We start from the raw sequence: 18,782 nt of genomic DNA, 5'->3' as shown, positions 1-18,782 counted from the left end.
ACTATTTATTGAAGTTCTGGGCTCAGCTCTATTTTTGATTTGTCTTTATTTTCATGCACTGATTTAGTCAAAAGTTCAGAATATGAACCTTTGATTGTATGCAAAACAGAGACAGGATTTCTGGGTAAACAAGACTTGCTGCCACCCTTTCTTATAATGTGGACAAAGTTCAGATAAATCATTGCTAGTGTCAGCGTTAACAACAATAGAATAGGAAAGGCCATGCTGATTTGAGTTTACAGAACACAGAATAAACAGACATTATTAAAGCCTTACTCTGTTTCTCACTCTCTCTGACTCCTTGAACGGAAAGAGCAAGACACCAAAATATGACTTGTGTAAAGGAAAGCCAAAACACCACAACGTGACTTGTGTAAAGGAAAGCCAAAACACCACAACATGAATTGCGTAAAAGAAAGCCAAGACACCACAACATGAATTGTGTAAAAGGAAGATCAAGACAACACAACATGACTCATGTCAAGGAAAGCCAAGACACCACAACATGAATTGTGTAAAGGAAATTCTAGGATACCACAACATAACTCATGGAAAGCTGAAGACACCACAGCATGGCTCGTGTAAAGGAAAGTCCAAGACAACAAAACATGACTCGGGTAAAGGAAACACCATGACTTGTGGTAAGAAAAATCCAAGACAACACAACATGAATGCTGTAAAGGAAAGACCAAGACACCATAACATGACTTGTGTAGAGGATAGTTCAAGAAAATACAACATGATTTGTGTAAAGGAAAGCCAAGACACCACAACATGACTTGTGAAAAGGAAAGTTAAGACACCACAACATTACTCGTGTAAAGGAAAGCCAAGACACCACAACGTGACTCATGAAAAGGCAAGCCAAGACACCACAACATGACTTGTGTAAAGGAAAGCCATGGCACCACAACATGACTCGTGCAAATGAAAGCCGAAGACACCACAACATGACTCATGGAAGGAAAGCTCAAGACACCTCAAAACGACTTGTGGAAAGAAAATCCCAAGACACTTTAACATAAATTGTGTGGCAGTTTTTTCCCTTTTGCCGGGAAATGGGTAGACATATACTGGGGGAGACTTAAAACACTCTATTAATCAGGTTATGCTGACACATGTTTTTTGCTCTGCTGGATCACTCCAGATGAGAGGACGAGGTAAGGAGGTTAGATTTTTGTTGTACAAAATGTCTTTTTAATCCTAGTTTCCAAATGTGATGGAATGGTATAATCCTGAGGATATCGTTTTATGTCATTGGGCCTCAGGGTCCATTATCTGGCCCTAAAAATGGGATAGCCTAGAGGCAAATTCATTTTGCAGGATTCATTATACATATGTATTCATGTATTTATTTATTCATTTGTTTATATTGGGTGCACAGAAAGACTGTGAGACTCCAAGATCTGTGAGTAAAGTCTGCAACAAAGAAGTAAAGTGCCTACTCCGTGGAGTGAGGATGGGGTTCAGTGATCCTTCCCCAGTACCGGGGGCATCTATGGGAGCAGATAGATGACCATTTACTTTGATATTGTCAAAGGTGATACCCTTATTCCATTGATGAACGTCACTGCCTTCATTTCATTAGTATCGGGCACTATCTCTTCCCAATCTCTCAGATTATTAATTTCAGATCCTCCAATCTACACTGTGTTAAATGCATACCTTTCTTTTATGACTTGCTGGGGTGCCCAGGAGAATCGCTCCTCAGAGCGCTGGCTACTATTCAACAAGTAATTCTCTTGGATACTCTTTGATCTTAAATTGCGACGTGGCCTTGAAAACAGAGAAGAAAACACGTGTCGGCTGGGCAGCTGAAAATGTAGTTATCAAATATTGTGTTCTACAAGTTGTGAACATAAACAGAATTGACAAAAAGCATATGTATCAGTTACCCTGACAATGGGCAGCCCATCACAAATGCTGCCTCGCCCAGAAGGTGGAATTGAACCACTCTGTCGCTAGACAGCTACAGGTTTGAAGCCTGCACCCCAGACCACTGAGGTTTATCCGGGCAAAGAAACATTATAGCAAAACAGGTATATATATCACAAGAATACATACGCTTTTACAGGTAGGGTGCGGGCCAAAATGTGTAATCCGCCTAGCTATCAATGTCCACTATTTATTGAAGTTCTGGGCTCAGCTCTATTTTTGATCTGTCTTTATTTTCATGCACTGATTTAGTCAAAAGTTCAGAATATGAACCTTTGATTGTATGCAAAACAGAGACAGGATTTCTGGGTAAACAAGACTTGCTGCCACCCTTTCTTATAACGTGGACAAAGTTCAGATAAATCATTGCTAGTGTCAGCGTTAACAACAATAGAATAGGAAAGGCCATGCTGATTTGAGTTTACAGAACACAGAATAAACAGACATTATTAAAGCCTTACTCTGTTTCTCACTCTCTCTGACTCCTTGAACGGAAAGAGCAAGACACCAAAATATGACTTGTGTAAAGGAAAGCCAAAACACCACAACATGACTTGTGTAAAGGAAAGCCAAAACACCACAACATGAATTGCGTAAAAGAAAGCCAAGACACCACAACATGAATTGTGTAAAAGGAAGATCAAGACAACACAACATGACTCATGTCAAGGAAAGCCAAGACACCACAACATGAATTGTGTAAAGGAAATTCTAGGATACCACAACATAGCTCATGGAAAGCTGAAGACACCACAGCATGGCTCGTGTAAAGGAAAGTCCAAGACAACAAAACATGACTCGGGTAAAGGAAACACCATGACTTGTGGTAAGAAAAATCCAAGACAACACAACATGAATGCTGTAAAGGAAAGACCAAGACACCATAACATGACTTGTGTAGAGGATAGTTCAAGAAAATACAACATGATTTGTGTAAAGGAAAGCCAAGACACCACAACATGACTTGTGAAAAGGAAAGTCAAGACACCACAACATTACTCGTGTAAAGGAAAGCCAAGACACCACAACGTGACTCATAAAAAGGCAAGCCAAGACACCACAACATGACTTGTGTAAAGGAAAGTCATGGCACCACAACATGACTCGTGCAAATGAAAGCCGAAGACACCACAACATGACTCATGGAAGGAAAGCTCAAGACACCTCAAAACGACTTGTGGAAAGAAAAGCCCAAGACACTTTAACATAAATTGTGTGGCAGTTTTTTCCCTTTTGGCGGGAAATGGGTAGACATATACTGGGGGAGACTTAAAACACTCTATTAATCAGGTTATGCTGACACATGTTTTTTGCTCTGCTGGATCACTCCAGATGAGAGGACGAGGTAAGGAGGTTAGATTTTTGTTGTACAAAATGTCTTTTTAATCCTAGTTTCTAAATCTGATGGAATGGTATAATCCTGAGGATATCGTTTTATGTCATTGGGCCTCAGGGTCCATTATCTGGCCCTAAAAATGGGATAGCCTAGAGGCAAATTCATTTTGCAGGATTCATTATACATATGTATTCATGTATTTATTTATTCATTTGTTTATATTGGGTGCACAGAAAGACTGTGAGACTCCAAGATCTGTGAGTAAAGTCTGCAACAAAGAAGTAAAGTGCCTACTCCGTGGAGTGAGGATGGGGTTCAGTGATCCTTCCCCAGTACCGGGGGCATCTATGGGAGCAGATAGATGACCATTTACTTTGATATTGTCAAAGGTGATACCCTCATTCCATTGATGAACGTCACTGCCTTCATTTCATTAGTATCGGACACTATGTCTTCCCAATCTCTCAGATTATTAATGTCAGATCCTCCAATCTACACTGTGTTTAATGCATACCTTTCTTTCATGACTTGCTGGGGTGCCCAGAAGAATCGCTCCTCAGAGCGCTGGCTATTATTTAACAAGTAATTCTCTTGGATACTCTTTGATCTTAAATTGCGACGTGGCCTTGAAAACAGAGAAGAAAACATGTGTCGGCTGGGCAGCTGAAAATGTAGTTATCAAATATTGTGTTCTACAAGTTGTGAACATAAACAGAATTGACAAAAAGCATATGTATCAGTTACCCTGACAATGGGCAGCCCATCACAAATGCTGCCTCGCCCAGAAGGTGGAATTGAACCACTCTGTCGCTAGACAGCTACAGGTTTGAAGCCTGCACCCCAGACCACTAAGGTTCATCCGGGCAAAGAAACATTATAGCAAAACAGGTATATACATCACAAGAATACATACGCTTTTACAGGTAGGGTGCGGGCCAAAATGTGTAATCCGCCTAGCTATCAATGTCCACTATTTATTGAAGTTCTGGGCTCAGCTCTATTTTTGATCTGTCTTTATTTTCATGCACTGATTTAGTCAAAAGTTCAGAATATGAACCTTTGATTGTATGCAAAACAGAGACAGGATTTCTGGGTAAACGAGACTTGCTGCCACCCTTTCTTATAATGTGGACAAAGTTCAGATAAATCATTGCTAAAGTCAGCGTTAAAAACAATAGAATAGGAAAGGCCATGCTGATTTGAGTTTACAGAACACAGAATAAACAGACATTATTAAAGCCTTACTATGTTCTCTCACTCTCTCTGACTCCTTGAACGGAAAGAGCAAGACACCAAAATATGACTTGTGTAAAGGAAAGCCAAAACACCACAACATGACTTGTGTAAAGGAAAGCCAAAACACCACAACATGAATTGCGTAAAAGAAAGCCAAGACACCACAACATGAATTGTGTAAAAGGAAGATCAAGACAAAACAACATGACTCATGTCACGGAAAGCCAAGACACCACAACTTGAATTGTGTAAAGGAAATTCTAGGATACCACAACATAACTCATGGAAAGCTGAAGACACCACAGCATGGCTCGTGTAAAGGAAAGTCCAAGACAACAAAACATGACTCGGGTAAAGGAAACACCATGACTTGTGGTAAGAAAAATCCAAGACAACACAACATGAATGCTGTAAAGGAAAGACCAAGACACCATAACATGACTTGTGTAGAGGATAGTTCAAGAAAATACAACATGATTTGTGTAAAGGAAAGCCAAGACACCACAACATGACTTGTGAAAAGGAAAGTCAAGACACCACAACATTACTCGTGTAAAGGAAAGCCATGACACCACAACGTGACTCATGAAAAGGCAAGCCAAGACACCACAACATGACTTGTGTAAAGGAAAGCCATGGCACCACAACATGACTCGTGCAAATGAAAGCCGAAGACACCACAACATGACTCATGGAAGGAAAGCTCAAGACACCTCAAAACGACTTGTGGAAAGAAAAGCCCAAGACACTTTAACATAAATTGTGTGGCAGTTTTTTCCCTTTTGCCGGGAAATGGGTAGACATATACTGGGGGAGACTTAAAACACTCTATTAATCAGGTTATGCTGACACATGTTTTTTGCTCTGCTGGATCACTCCAGATGAGAGGACGAGGTAAGGAGGTTAGATTTTTGTTGTACAAAATGTCTTTTTAATCCTAGTTTCCAAATGTGATGGAATGGTATAATCCTGAGGATATCGTTTTATGTCATTGGGCCTCAGGGTCCATTATCTGGCCCTAAAAATGGGATAGCCTAGAGGCAAATTCATTTTGCAGGATTCATTATACATATGTATTCATGTATGTATTTATTCATTTGTTTATATTGGGTGCACAGAAAGACTGTGAGACTCCAAGATCTGTGAGTAAAGTCTGCAACAAAGAAGTAAAGTGCCTACTCCGTGGAGTGAGGATGGGGTTCAGTGATCCTTCCCCAGTACCGGGGGCATCTATGGGAGCAGATAGATGACCATTTACTTTGATATTGTCAAAGGTGATACCCTCATTCCATTGATGAACGTCACTGCCTTCATTTCATTAGTATCGGACACTATCTCTTCCCAATCTCTCAGATTATTAATGTCAGATTCTCCAATCTACACTGTGTTTAATGCATACCTTCCTTTCATGACTTGCTGGGGTGCCCAGGTGAATCGCTCCTCAGAGCGCTGGCTACTATTTAACAAGTAATTCTCTCGGATACTCTTTGATCTTAAATGGTGACGTGGCCTTGAAAACAGAGAAGAAAACACGTGTCGGCTGGGCAGCTGAAAATGTAGTTATCAAATATTGTGTTCTACAAGTTGTGAACATAAACAGAATTGACAAAAAGGATATGTATCAGTTACCCTGACAATGGGCAGCCCATCACAAATGCTGCCTCGCCCAGAAGGTGGAATTGAACCACTCTGTCGCTAGACAGCTACAGGTTTGAAGCCTGCACCCCAGACCACTGAGGTTCATCCGGGCAAAGAAACATTATAGCAAAACAGGTAAGTATATCACAAGAATACATACTCTTTTACAGGTAGGGTGCGGGCCAAAATATGTAATCCGCCTAGCTATCAATGTCCACTATTTATTGAAGTTCTGGGCTCAGCTCTATTTTTGATTTGTCTTTATTTTCATGCACTGATTTAGTCAAAAGTTCAGAATATGAACCTTTGATTGTATGCAAAACAGAGACAGGATTTCTGGGTAAACGAGATTTGCTTCCAACCTTTCTTATAATGTGGACAAAGTTCAGATAAATCGTTGCTAATGTCAGCGTTAACAACAATAGAAGAGGAAAGGCCGTGCTGATTTGAGTTTACAGAACACAGAAGAAACAGACATTATTAAAGCCTTACTCTGTTCTCTCACTCTCTCTGACTCCTTGAACGGAAAGAGCAAGACACCAAAACATGACTTGTGTAAAGGAAAGCCAAAACACCACAACATGACTTGTGTAAAGGAAAGCCAAAACACCACAACATGAATTGCGTAAAATAAAGCCAAGACACCACAACATGAATTGTGTAAAAGGAAGATCAAGACAACACAACATGACTCATGTCAACGAAAGCCAAGACACCACAACATAAAATTGTGTAAAGGAAATTCCAGGATACCACAACATAACTCATGGAAAGCTGAAGACACCACAGCATGGCTCGTGTAAAGGAAAGTCCAAGACACCAAAACATGACTCAGGTAAAGGAAACACCATGACCTGTGGTAAGAAAAATCCAAGACAATACAACATGAATGCTGTAAAGGAAAGACCAAGACACAATAACATGACTTGTGTAAAGGATAGTTCAAGAAAACACAACATGACTTGTGTAAAGGAAAGCCAAGACACCACAACATGACTTGTGTAAAGGAAAGTCAAGATACCACAACATGACTCGTGTAAAGGAAAGCCAAGACACCACAACGTGACTCATGAAAAGGCAAGCCAAGACACCACAACATGACTTGTGTAAAGGAAAGCCATGGTACCACAACATGATTTGTGTAAAGGAAAGCCGAAGACACCACAACAGGACTTGTGTAAAGGAAAGCCAAGACACCACAACATGACTCATGGAAAGGAAAAACCAAGACACCACAACATGACTCATGGAAAGGAAAGTCCAAGACACCTCAAAATGACTTGTGGAAAGAAAAGCCCAAGACACTTTAACATAAATTGTGTGGCAGTTTTTTCCCATTTGCCGGGAAATGGGTAGACATATACTGGGGGAGACTTAAAACACTCTATTAATCAAGTTATGCTGCAACATGTTTTTTGCTCTGCTGGATCACTCCAGATGAGAGGACGAGGTAAGGAGGTTAGATTTTTGTTGTACAAAATGTCTTTTTAATCCTAGTTTCCAAATGTGATGGAATGGTATAATCCTGAGGATAACGCTTTATGTAATTGGGCCTCAGGGTCCATTATCTGGCCCTAAAAATGGGATAGCCTAGAGGCAAATTCATTTTGCAGGATTCATTATACATATGTATTCATGTATTTATTTATTCATTTGTTTATATTGGGTGCACAGAAAGACTGTGAGACTCCAAGATCTGTGAGTAAAGTCTTCAACAAAGAAGTAAAGTGCCTACTCCGTGGAGTGAGGATGGGGTTCAGTGGTCCTTCTCCAGTACCGGGGGCATCTATGGGAGCAGATAGATGACCATTTACTTTCATATTGTCAAAGGTGATACCCTCATTCCATTGATGAACGTCACTGCCTTCAATTCATTAGTATCGGACACTATCTCTTCCCAATCTCTCAGATTATTAATGTCAGATTCTCCAATCTACACTGTGTTTAATGCATACCTTCCTTTCATGACTTGCTGGGGTGCCCAGGTGAATCACTCCTCAGAGCGCTGGCTACTATTTAACAAGTAATTCTCTTGGATACTCTTTGATCTTAAATTGTGACTTGGCCTTGAAAACAGAGAAGAAAACACGTGTCAGCTGGGCTGCTGAAAATGTAGTTACTAAATATTGTGTTCTACAAGTTGTGAACATAAACAGAATTGACAAAAAGCATATGTATCAGTTACCCTGACAATGGGCAGCCCATCACAAATGCTGCCTCGCCCATAAGGTGGAATTGAACCACTCTGTCGCTAGTCAGCTACAGGTTTGAAGCCTGCACCCCAGACCACTGAGGTTCATCCGGGCAAAGAAACATTACAGCAAAACAGGTATATAAATCACAAGAATACATACGCTTTTATAGGTAGGGTGCGGGCCAAAATGTGTAATCCGCCTAGCTATCAATGTCCACTATTTATTGAAGTTCTGGGCTCAGCTCTATTTTTGATTTGTCTTTATTTTCATGCACTGATTTAGTCAAAAGTTCAGAATATGAACCTTTGATTGTATGCAAAACAGAGACAGGATTTCTGGGTAAACAAGACTTGCTGCCACCCTTTCTTATAATGTGGACAAAGTTCAGATAAATCATTGCTAATGTCAGCGTTAACAACAATAGAATAGGAAAGGCCATGCTGATTTGAGTTTACAGAACACAGAATAAACAGACATTATTAAAGCCTTACTCTGTTCTCTCACTCTCTCTGACTCCTTGAACGGAAAGAGCAAGACACCAAAATATGACTTGTGTAAAGGAAAGCCAAAACACCACAACATGACTTGTGTAAAGGAAAGCCAAAACACCACAACATGAATTGCATAAAAGAAAGCCAAGACACCACAACATGAATTGTGTAAAAGGAAGATCAAGACAACACAACATGACTCATGTCAAGGAAAGCCAAGACACCACAACATGAATTGTGTAAAGGAAATTCCAGGATACCACAACATAACTCATGGAAAGCTGAAGACACCACAGCATGGCTCGTGTAAAGGAAAGTCCAAGACAACAAAACATGACTCGGGTAAAGGAAACAGCATGACTTGTGGTAAGAAAAATCCAAGACAACACAACATGAATGCTGTAAAGGAAAGACCAAGACACCATGACATGACTTGTGTAAAGGATAGTTCAATAAAATACAACATGACTTGTGTAAAGGAAAGCCAAGACACCGCAACTTGACTTGTGTAAAGGAAAGTCAAGACACCACAACATTACTCGTGTAAAGGAAAGCCAAGACACCACAACGTGACTCATGAAAAGGCAAGCCAAGACACCACAACATGACTTGTGTAAAGGAAAGCCATGGCACCACAACATAACTCGTGAAAATGAAAGCCGAAGACACCACAACATGACTTGTGTTAAGGACAGCCAAGACACCACAACATGACTCATGGAAAGGAAAAACCAAGACACCACAACATGACTCATGGAAAGGAAAGTCCAAGACACCTCAAAACGACTTGTGGAAAGAGAAGCCCAATACACTTTAACATAAATTCTGTGGCAGTTTTTTCCCTTTTACCGGTAAATGGGTAGACATATACTGGAGGAGACTTAAAACACTCTATTAATCAGGTTATGCTGCAACATGTTTTTTGCTCTGCTGGATCACTCCAGATGAGAGGACGAGGTAAGGAGGTTAGATTTTTGTTGTTCAAAATGTCTTTTTAATGCTAGTTTCCAAATGTGATGGAATGGTATAATCCTGAGTATATCGTTTTATGTCATTGGGCCTCAGGGTCCATTATCTGGCCCTAAAATGGGATAGCCTAGAGGCAAATTCATTTTGCAGGATTCATTATACATATGTATTCATGTATTTATTTATTCATTTGTTTATATTGGGTGCACAGAAAGACTGTGAGACTCCAAGATCTGTGAGTAAAGTCTGCAACAAGGAAGTAAAGTGCCTACTCCGTGGAGTGAGGATGGGGTTCAGTGGTCCTTCCCCAGTACCGGGGGCATCTATGGGAGCAGATAGATGACCATTAACTTTGATATTGTCAAAGGTGATACCCTCATTCCATTGATGAACGTCACTGCCTTCATTTCATTAGTATCGGACACTATATCTTCCCAATCTCTCAGATTATTAATGTCAGATTCTCCAATCTGCACTGTGTTTAATGCATACCTTCCTTTCATGACTTGCTGGGGTGCCCAGGTGAATCGCTCCTCAGAGCGCTGGCTACTATTTAACAAGTAATTCTCTCGGATACTCTTTGATCTTAAATTGTGACGTGGCCTTGAAAACAGAGAAGAAAACATGTGTCGGCTGGGCTGCTGAAAATGTAGTTACCAAATATTGTGTTCTACAAGTTGTGAACATAAACAGAATTGACAAAAAGCATATGTATCAGTTACCCTGACAATGGGCAGCCCATCACAAATGCTGCCTCACCCAGAAGGTGGAATTGAACCACTCTGTCGCTAGACAGCTACAGGTTTGAAGCCTGCACCCCAGACCACTGAGGTTCATCCGGGCAAAGAAACATTATAGCAAAACAGGTATATAGATCACAAGGATACATAAGCTTTTACAGGTAGGGTGCGGGCCAAAATATGTAATCCGCCTAGCTATCAATGTCCACTATTTATTGAAGTTCTGGGCTCAGCTCTATTTTTGATTTGTCTTTATTTTCATGCACTGATTTAGTCAAAAGTTCAGAATATGAACCTTTGATTGTATGCAAAACAGAGACAGGATTTCTGGGTAAACAAGACTTGCTGTCACCCTTTCTTATAATGTGGACAAAGTTCAGATAAATCATTGCTAGTGTCAGCGTTAACAACGATAGAATAGGAAAGGCCATGCTGATTTGAGTTTACAGAACACAGAATAAACAGACATTATTAAAGCCTTACTCTGTTTCTCACTCTCTCTGACTCCTTGTACGGAAAGAGCAAGACACCAAAATATGACTTGTGTAAAGGAAAGCCAAAACACCACAACATTACTTGTGTAAAAGAAAAGCCAAAACACCACAACATGAATTGCGTAAAAGAAAGCCAAGACACCACAACATGAATTGTGTAAAAGGAAGATCAAGACAACACAACATGACTCATGTCAAGGAAAGCCAAGACACCACAACATGAATTGTGTAAAGGAAATTCTAGGATACCACAACATAACTCATGGAAAGCTGAAGACACCACAGCATGGCTCGTATAAAGGAAAGTCCAAGACAACAAAACATGACTCGGGTAAAGGAAACACCATGACTTGTGGTAAGAAAAATCCAAGACAACACAACATGAATGCTGTAAAGGAAAGACCAAGACACCATAACATGACTTGTGTAGAGGATAGTTCAAGAAAATACAACATGATTTGTGTAAAGGAAAGCCAAGACACCACAACATGACTTGTGAAAAGGAAAGTCAAGACACCACAACATTACTCATGTAAAGGAAAGCCAAGACACCACAACGTGACTCATGAAAAGGCAAGCCAAGACACCACAAAATGACTTGTGTAAAGGAAAGCCATGGCACCACAACATGACTCGTGCAAATGAAAGCCGAAGACACCACAACATGACTCATGGAAGGAAAGCTCAAGACACCTCAAAACGACTTGTGGAAAGAAAATCCCAAGACACTTTAACATAAATTGTGTGGCAGTTTTTTCCCTTTTGCCGGGAAATGGGTAGACATATACTGGGGGAGACTTAAAACACTCTATTAATCAGGTTATGCTGACACATGTTTTTTGCTCTGCTGGATCACTCCAGATGAGAGGACGAGGTAAGGAGGTTAGATTTTTGTTGTACAAAATGTCTTTTTAATCCTAGTTTCCAAATGTGATGGAATGGTATAATCCTGAGGATATCGTTTTATGTCATTGGGCCTCAGGGTCCATTATCTGGCCCTAAAAATTGGATAGCCTAGATCCAAATTCATTTTGCAGGATTCATTATACATATGTATTCATGTATTTATTTATTCATTTGTTTATATTGGGTGCACAGAAAGACTGTGAGACTCCAAGATCTGTGAGTAAAGTCTGCAACAAAGAAGTAAAGTGCCTACTCCGTGGAGTGAGGATGGGGTTCAGTGATCCTTCCCCAGTACCGGGGGCATCTATGGGAGCAGATAGATGACCATTTACTTTGATATTGTCAAAGGTGATACCCTCATTCCATTGATGAACGTCACTGCCTTCATTTCATTAGTATCGGACACTATCTCTTCCCAATCTCTCAGATTATTAATTTCAGATCCTCCAATCTACACTGTGTTAAATGCATACCTTTCTTTCATGACTTGCTGGGGTGCCCAGGAGAATCGCTCCTCAGAGCGCTGGCTACTATTCAACAAGTAATTCTCTTGGATACTCTTTGATCTTAAATTGCGACGTGGCCTTGAAAACAGAGAAGAAAACACGTGTCGGCTGGGCAGCTGAAAATGTAGTTATCAAATATTGTGTTCTACAAGTTGTGAACATAAACAGAATTGACAAAAAGCATATGTATCAGTTACCCTGACAATGGGCAGCCCATCACAAATGCTGCCTCGCCCAGAAGGTGGAATTGAACCACTCTGTCGCTAGACAGCTACAGGTTTGAAGCCTGCACCCCAGACCACTGAGGTTTATCCGGGCAAAGAAACATTATAGCAAAACAGGTATATATATCACAAGAATACATACGCTTTTACAGGTAGGGTGCGGGCCAAAATGTGTAATCCGCCTAGCTATCAATGTCCACTATTTATTGAAGTTCTGGGCTCAGCTCTATTTTTGATCTGTCTTTATTTTCATGCACTGATTTAGTCAAAAGTTCAGAATATGAACCTTTGATTGTATGCAAAACAGAGACAGGATTTCTGGGTAAACAAGACTTGCTGCCACCCTTTCTTATAACGTGGACAAAGTTCAGATAAATCATTGCTAGTGTCAGCGTTAACAACAATAGAATAGGAAAGGCCATGCTGATTTGAGTTTACAGAACACAGAATAAACAGACATTATTAAAGCCTTACTCTGTTTCTCACTCTCTCTGACTCCTTGAACGGAAAGAGCAAGACACCAAAATATGACTTGTGTAAAGGAAAGCCAAAACACCACAACATGACTTGTGTAAAGGAAAGCCAAAACACCACAACATGAATTGCGTAAAAGAAAGCCAAGACACCACAACATGAATTGTGTAAAAGGAAGATCAAGACAACACAACATGACTCATGTCAAGGAAAGCCAAGACACCACAACATGAATTGTGTAAAGGAAATTCTAGGATACCACAACATAGCTCATGGAAAGCTGAAGACACCACAGCATGGCTCGTGTAAAGGAAAGTCCAAGACAACAAAACATGACTCGGGTAAAGGAAACACCATGACTTGTGGTAAGAAAAATCCAAGACAACACAACATGAATGCTGTAAAGGAAAGACCAAGACACCATAACATGACTTGTGTAGAGGATAGTTCAAGAAAATACAACATGATTTGTGTAAAGGAAAGCCAAGACACCACAACATGACTTGTGAAAAGGAAAGTCAAGACACCACAACATTACTCGTGTAAAGGAAAGCCAAGACACCACAACGTGACTCATAAAAAGGCAAGCCAAGACACCACAACATGACTTGTGTAAAGGAAAGTCATGGCACCACAACATGACTCGTGCAAATGAAAGCCGAAGACACCACAACATGACTCATGGAAGGAAAGCTCAAGACACCTCAAAACGACTTGTGGAAAGAAAAGCCCAAGACACTTTAACATAAATTGTGTGGCAGTTTTTTCCCTTTTGGCGGGAAATGGGTAGACATATACTGGGGGAGACTTAAAACACTCTATTAATCAGGTTATGCTAACACATGTTTTTTGCTCTGCTGGATCACTCCAGATGAGAGGACGAGGTAAGGAGGTTAGATTTTTGTTGTACAAAATGTCTTTTTAATCCTAGTTTCTAAATCTGATGGAATGGTATAATCCTGAGGATATCGTTTTATGTCATTGGGCCTCAGGGTCCATTATCTGGCCCTAAAAATGGGATAGCCTAGAGGCAAATTCATTTTGCAGGATTCATTATACATATGTATTCATGTATTTATTTATTCATTTGTTTATATTGGGTGCACAGAAAGACTGTGAGACTCCAAGATCTGTGAGTAAAGTCTGCAACAAAGAAGTAAAGTGCCTACTCCGTGGAGTGAGGATGGGGTTCAGTGATCCTTCCCCAGTACCGGGGGCATCTATGGGAGCAGATAGATGACCATTTACTTTGATATTGTCAAAGGTGATACCCTCATTCCATTGATGAACGTCACTGCCTTCATTTCATTAGTATCGGACACTATGTCTTCCCAATCTCTCAGATTATTAATGTCAGATCCTCCAATCTACACTGTGTTTAATGCATACCTTTCTTTCATGACTTGCTGGGGTGCCCAGAAGAATCGCTCCTCAGAGCGCTGGCTATTATTTAACAAGTAATTCTCTTGGATACTCTTTGATCTTAAATTGCGACGTGGCCTTGAAAACAGAGAAGAAAACATGTGTCGGCTGGGCAGCTGAAAATGTAGTTATCAAATATTGTGTTCTACAAGTTGTGAACATAAACAGAATTGACAAAAAGCATATGTATCAGTTACCCTGACAATGGGCAGCCCATCACAAATGCTGCCTCGCCCAGAAGGTGGAATTGAACCACTCTGTCGCTAGACAGCTACAGGTTTGAAGCCTGCACCCCAGACCACTAAGGTTCATCCGGGCAAAGAAACATTATAGCAAAACAGGTATATACATCACAAGAATACATACGCTTTTACAGGTAGGGTGCGGGCCAAAATGTGTAATCCGCCTAGCTATCAATGTCCACTATTTATTGAAGTTCTGGGCTCAGCTCTATTTTTGATCTGTCTTTATTTTCATGCACTGATTTAGTCAAAAGTTCAGAATATGAACCTTTGATTGTATGCAAAACAGAGACAGGATTTCTGGGTAAACGAGACTTGCTGCCACCCTTTCTTATAATGTGGACAAAGTTCAGATAAATCATTGCTAAAGTCAGCGTTAAAAACAATAGAATAGGAAAGGCCATGCTGATTTGAGTTTACAGAACACAGAATAAACAGACATTATTAAAGCCTTACTATGTTCTCTCACTCTCTCTGACTCCTTGAACGGAAAGAGCAAGACACCAAAATATGACTTGTGTAAAGGAAAGCCAAAACACCACAACATGACTTGTGTAAAGGAAAGCCAAAACACCACAACATGAATTGCGTAAAAGAAAGCCAAGACACCACAACATGAATTGTGTAAAAGGAAGATCAAGACAAAACAACATGACTCATGTCACGGAAAGCCAAGACACCACAACTTGAATTGTGTAAAGGAAATTCTAGGATACCACAACATAACTCATGGAAAGCTGAAGACACCACAGCATGGCTCGTGTAAAGGAAAGTCCAAGACAACAAAACATGACTCGGGTAAAGGAAACACCATGACTTGTGGTAAGAAAAATCCAAGACAACACAACATGAATGCTGTAAAGGAAAGACCAAGACACCATAACATGACTTGTGTAGAGGATAGTTCAAGAAAATACAACATGATTTGTGTAAAGGAAAGCCAAGACACCACAACATGACTTGTGAAAAGGAAAGTCAAGACACCACAACATTACTCGTGTAAAGGAAAGCCATGACACCACAACGTGACTCATGAAAAGGCAAGCCAAGACACCACAACATGACTTGTGTAAAGGAAAGCCATGGCACCACAACATGACTCGTGCAAATGAAAGCCGAAGACACCACAACATGACTCATGGAAGGAAAGCACAAGACACCTCAAAACGACTTGTGGAAAGAAAAGCCCAAGACACTTTAACATAAATTGTGTGGCAGTTTTTTCCCTTTTGCCGGGAAATGGGTAGACATATACTGGGGGAGACTTAAAACACTCTATTAATCAGGTTATGCTGACACATGTTTTTTGCTCTGCTGGATCACTCCAGATGAGAGGACGAGGTAAGGAGGTTAGATTTTTGTTGTACAAAATGTCTTTTTAATCCTAGTTTCCAAATGTGATGGAATGGTATAATCCTGAGGATATCGTTTTATGTCATTGGGCCTCAGGGTCCATTATCTGGCCCTAAAAATGGGATAGCCTAGAGGCAAATTCATTTTGCAGGATTCATTATACATATGTATTCATGTATGTATTTATTCATTTGTTTATATTGGGTGCACAGAAAGACTGTGAGACTCCAAGATCTGTGAGTAAAGTCTGCAACAAAGAAGTAAAGTGCCTACTCCGTGGAGTGAGGATGGGGTTCAGTGATCCTTCCCCAGTACCGGGGGCATCTATGGGAGCAGATAGATGACCATTTACTTTGATATTGTCAAAGGTGATACCCTCATTCCATTGATGAACGTCACTGCCTTCATTTCATTAGTATCGGACACTATCTCTTCCCAATCTCTCAGATTATTAATGTCAGATTCTCCAATCTACACTGTGTTTAATGCATACCTTCCTTTCATGACTTGCTGGGGTGCCCAGGTGAATCGCTCCTCAGAGCGCTGGCTACTATTTAACAAGTAATTCTCTCGGATACTCTTTGATCTTAAATGGTGACGTGGCCTTGAAAACAGAGAAGAAAACACGTGTCGGCTGGGCAGCTGAAAATGTAGTTATCAAATATTGTGTTCTACAAGTTGTGAACATAAACAGAATTGACAAAAAGGATATGTATCAGTTACCCTGACAATGGGCAGCCCATCACAAATGCTGCCTCGCCCAGAAGGTGGAATTGAACCACTCTGTCGCTAGACAGCTACAGGTTTGAAGCCTGCACCCCAGACCACTGAGGTTCATCCGGGCAAAGAAACATTATAGCAAAACAGGTAAGTATATCACAAGAATACATACTCTTTTACAGGTAGGGTGCGGGCCAAAATATGTAATCCGCCTAGCTATCAATGTCCACTATTTATTGAAGTTCTGGGCTCAGCTCTATTTTTGATTTGTCTTTATTTTCATGCACTGATTTAGTCAAAAGTTCAGAATATGAACCTTTGATTGTATGCAAAACAGAGACAGGATTTCTGGGTAAACGAGATTTGCTTCCAACCTTTCTTATAATGTGGACAAAGTTCAGATAAATCGTTGCTAATGTCAGCGTTAACAACAATAGAAGAGGAAAGGCCGTGCTGATTTGAGTTTACAGAACACAGAAGAAACAGACATTATTAAAGCCTTACTCTGTTCTCTCACTCTCTCTGACTCCTTGAACGGAAAGAGCAAGACACCAAAACATGACTTGTGTAAAGGAAAGCCAAAACACCACAACATGACTTGTGTAAAGGAAAGCCAAAACACCACAACATGAATTGCGTAAAATAAAGCCAAGACACCACAACATGAATTGTGTAAAAGGAAGATCAAGACAACACAACATGACTCATGTCAACGAAAGCCAAGACACCACAACATAAAATTGTGTAAAGGAAATTCCAGGATACCACAACATAACTCATGGAAAGCTGAAGACACCACAGCATGGCTCGTGTAAAGGAAAGTCCAAGACACCAAAACATGACTCAGGTAAAGGAAACACCATGACCTGTGGTAAGAAAAATCCAAGACAATACAACATGAATGCTGTAAAGGAAAGACCAAGACACAATAACATGACTTGTGTAAAGGATAGTTCAAGAAAACACAACATGACTTGTGTAAAGGAAAGCCAAGACACCACAACATGACTTGTGTAAAGGAAAGTCAAGATACCACAACATGACTCGTGTAAAGGAAAGCCAAGACACCACAACGTGACTCATGAAAAGGCAAGCCAAGACACCACAACATGACTTGTGTAAAGGAAAGCCATGGTACCACAACATGATTTGTGTAAAGGAAAGCCGAAGACACCACAACAGGACTTGTGTAAAGGAAAGCCAAGACACCACAACATGACTCATGGAAAGGAAAAACCAAGACACCACAACATGACTCATGGAAAGGAAAGTCCAAGACACCTCAAAATGACTTGTGGAAAGAAAAGCCCAAGACACTTTAACATAAATTGTGTGGCAGTTTTTTCCCATTTGCCGGGAAATGGGTAGACATATACTGGGGGAGACTTAAAACACTCTATTAATCAAGTTATGCTGCAACATGTTTTTTGCTCTGCTGGATCACTCCAGATGAGAGGACGAGGTAAGGAGGTTAGATTTTTGTTGTACAAAATGTCTTTTTAATCCTAGTTTCCAAATGTGATGGAATGGTATAATCCTGAGGATAACGCTTTATGTAATTGGGCCTCAGGGTCCATTATCTGGCCCTAAAAATGGGATAGCCTAGAGGCAAATTCATTTTGCAGGATTCATTATACATATGTATTCATGTATTTATTTATTCATTTGTTTATATTGGGTGCACAGAAAGACTGTGAGACTCCAAGATCTGTGAGTAAAGTCTTCAACAAAGAAGTAAAGTGCCTACTCCGTGGAGTGAGGATGGGGTTCAGTGGTCCTTCTCCAGTACCGGGGGCATCTATGGGAGCAGATAGATGACCATTTACTTTCATATTGTCAAAGGTGATACCCTCATTCCATTGATGAACGTCACTGCCTTCAATTCATTAGTATCGGACACT

General features: G+C 40.4%; 8 non-coding genes across 8 annotated transcripts; all 8 read right to left on the bottom strand.

The window, feature by feature from the left end:
- Positions 1–1,929: 1,929 nt before the first annotated feature.
- TRNASTOP-UCA (transfer RNA opal suppressor (anticodon UCA)) lies at positions 1,930–2,016 on the bottom strand. Its single transcript has one exon. It is a non-coding gene; the product is annotated as a tRNA-Sec (tRNA).
- Positions 2,017–4,049: 2,033 nt separating this feature from the next.
- On the bottom strand, positions 4,050–4,136 carry TRNASTOP-UCA (transfer RNA opal suppressor (anticodon UCA)). The gene has a single exon. It is a non-coding gene; the product is annotated as a tRNA-Sec (tRNA).
- Positions 4,137–6,170: 2,034 nt separating this feature from the next.
- On the bottom strand, positions 6,171–6,257 carry TRNASTOP-UCA (transfer RNA opal suppressor (anticodon UCA)). The gene has a single exon. It is a non-coding gene; the product is annotated as a tRNA-Sec (tRNA).
- Positions 6,258–8,364: 2,107 nt separating this feature from the next.
- Positions 8,365–8,451, bottom strand: TRNASTOP-UCA (transfer RNA opal suppressor (anticodon UCA)). The gene has a single exon. It is a non-coding gene; the product is annotated as a tRNA-Sec (tRNA).
- A 2,105-nt stretch (positions 8,452–10,556) lies between these two features.
- Positions 10,557–10,643, bottom strand: TRNASTOP-UCA (transfer RNA opal suppressor (anticodon UCA)). The gene has a single exon. It is a non-coding gene; the product is annotated as a tRNA-Sec (tRNA).
- Positions 10,644–12,677: 2,034 nt separating this feature from the next.
- On the bottom strand, positions 12,678–12,764 carry TRNASTOP-UCA (transfer RNA opal suppressor (anticodon UCA)). The gene has a single exon. It is a non-coding gene; the product is annotated as a tRNA-Sec (tRNA).
- A 2,033-nt stretch (positions 12,765–14,797) lies between these two features.
- On the bottom strand, positions 14,798–14,884 carry TRNASTOP-UCA (transfer RNA opal suppressor (anticodon UCA)). Its single transcript has one exon. It is a non-coding gene; the product is annotated as a tRNA-Sec (tRNA).
- A 2,034-nt stretch (positions 14,885–16,918) lies between these two features.
- TRNASTOP-UCA (transfer RNA opal suppressor (anticodon UCA)) lies at positions 16,919–17,005 on the bottom strand. Its single transcript has one exon. It is a non-coding gene; the product is annotated as a tRNA-Sec (tRNA).
- Between the last annotated feature and the right edge of the window lie 1,777 nt (positions 17,006–18,782).

Source organism: Lissotriton vulgaris, chromosome 5, assembly GCF_964263255.1.
Source record: "Lissotriton vulgaris chromosome 5, aLisVul1.2, whole genome shotgun sequence".
In the NCBI taxonomy this organism is placed as follows: domain Eukaryota; kingdom Metazoa; phylum Chordata; class Amphibia; order Caudata; family Salamandridae; genus Lissotriton; species Lissotriton vulgaris.
The sequence above is the reverse complement of the archived record's forward strand: the minus strand, read 5'-3'. Positions and strand labels throughout refer to the sequence as shown.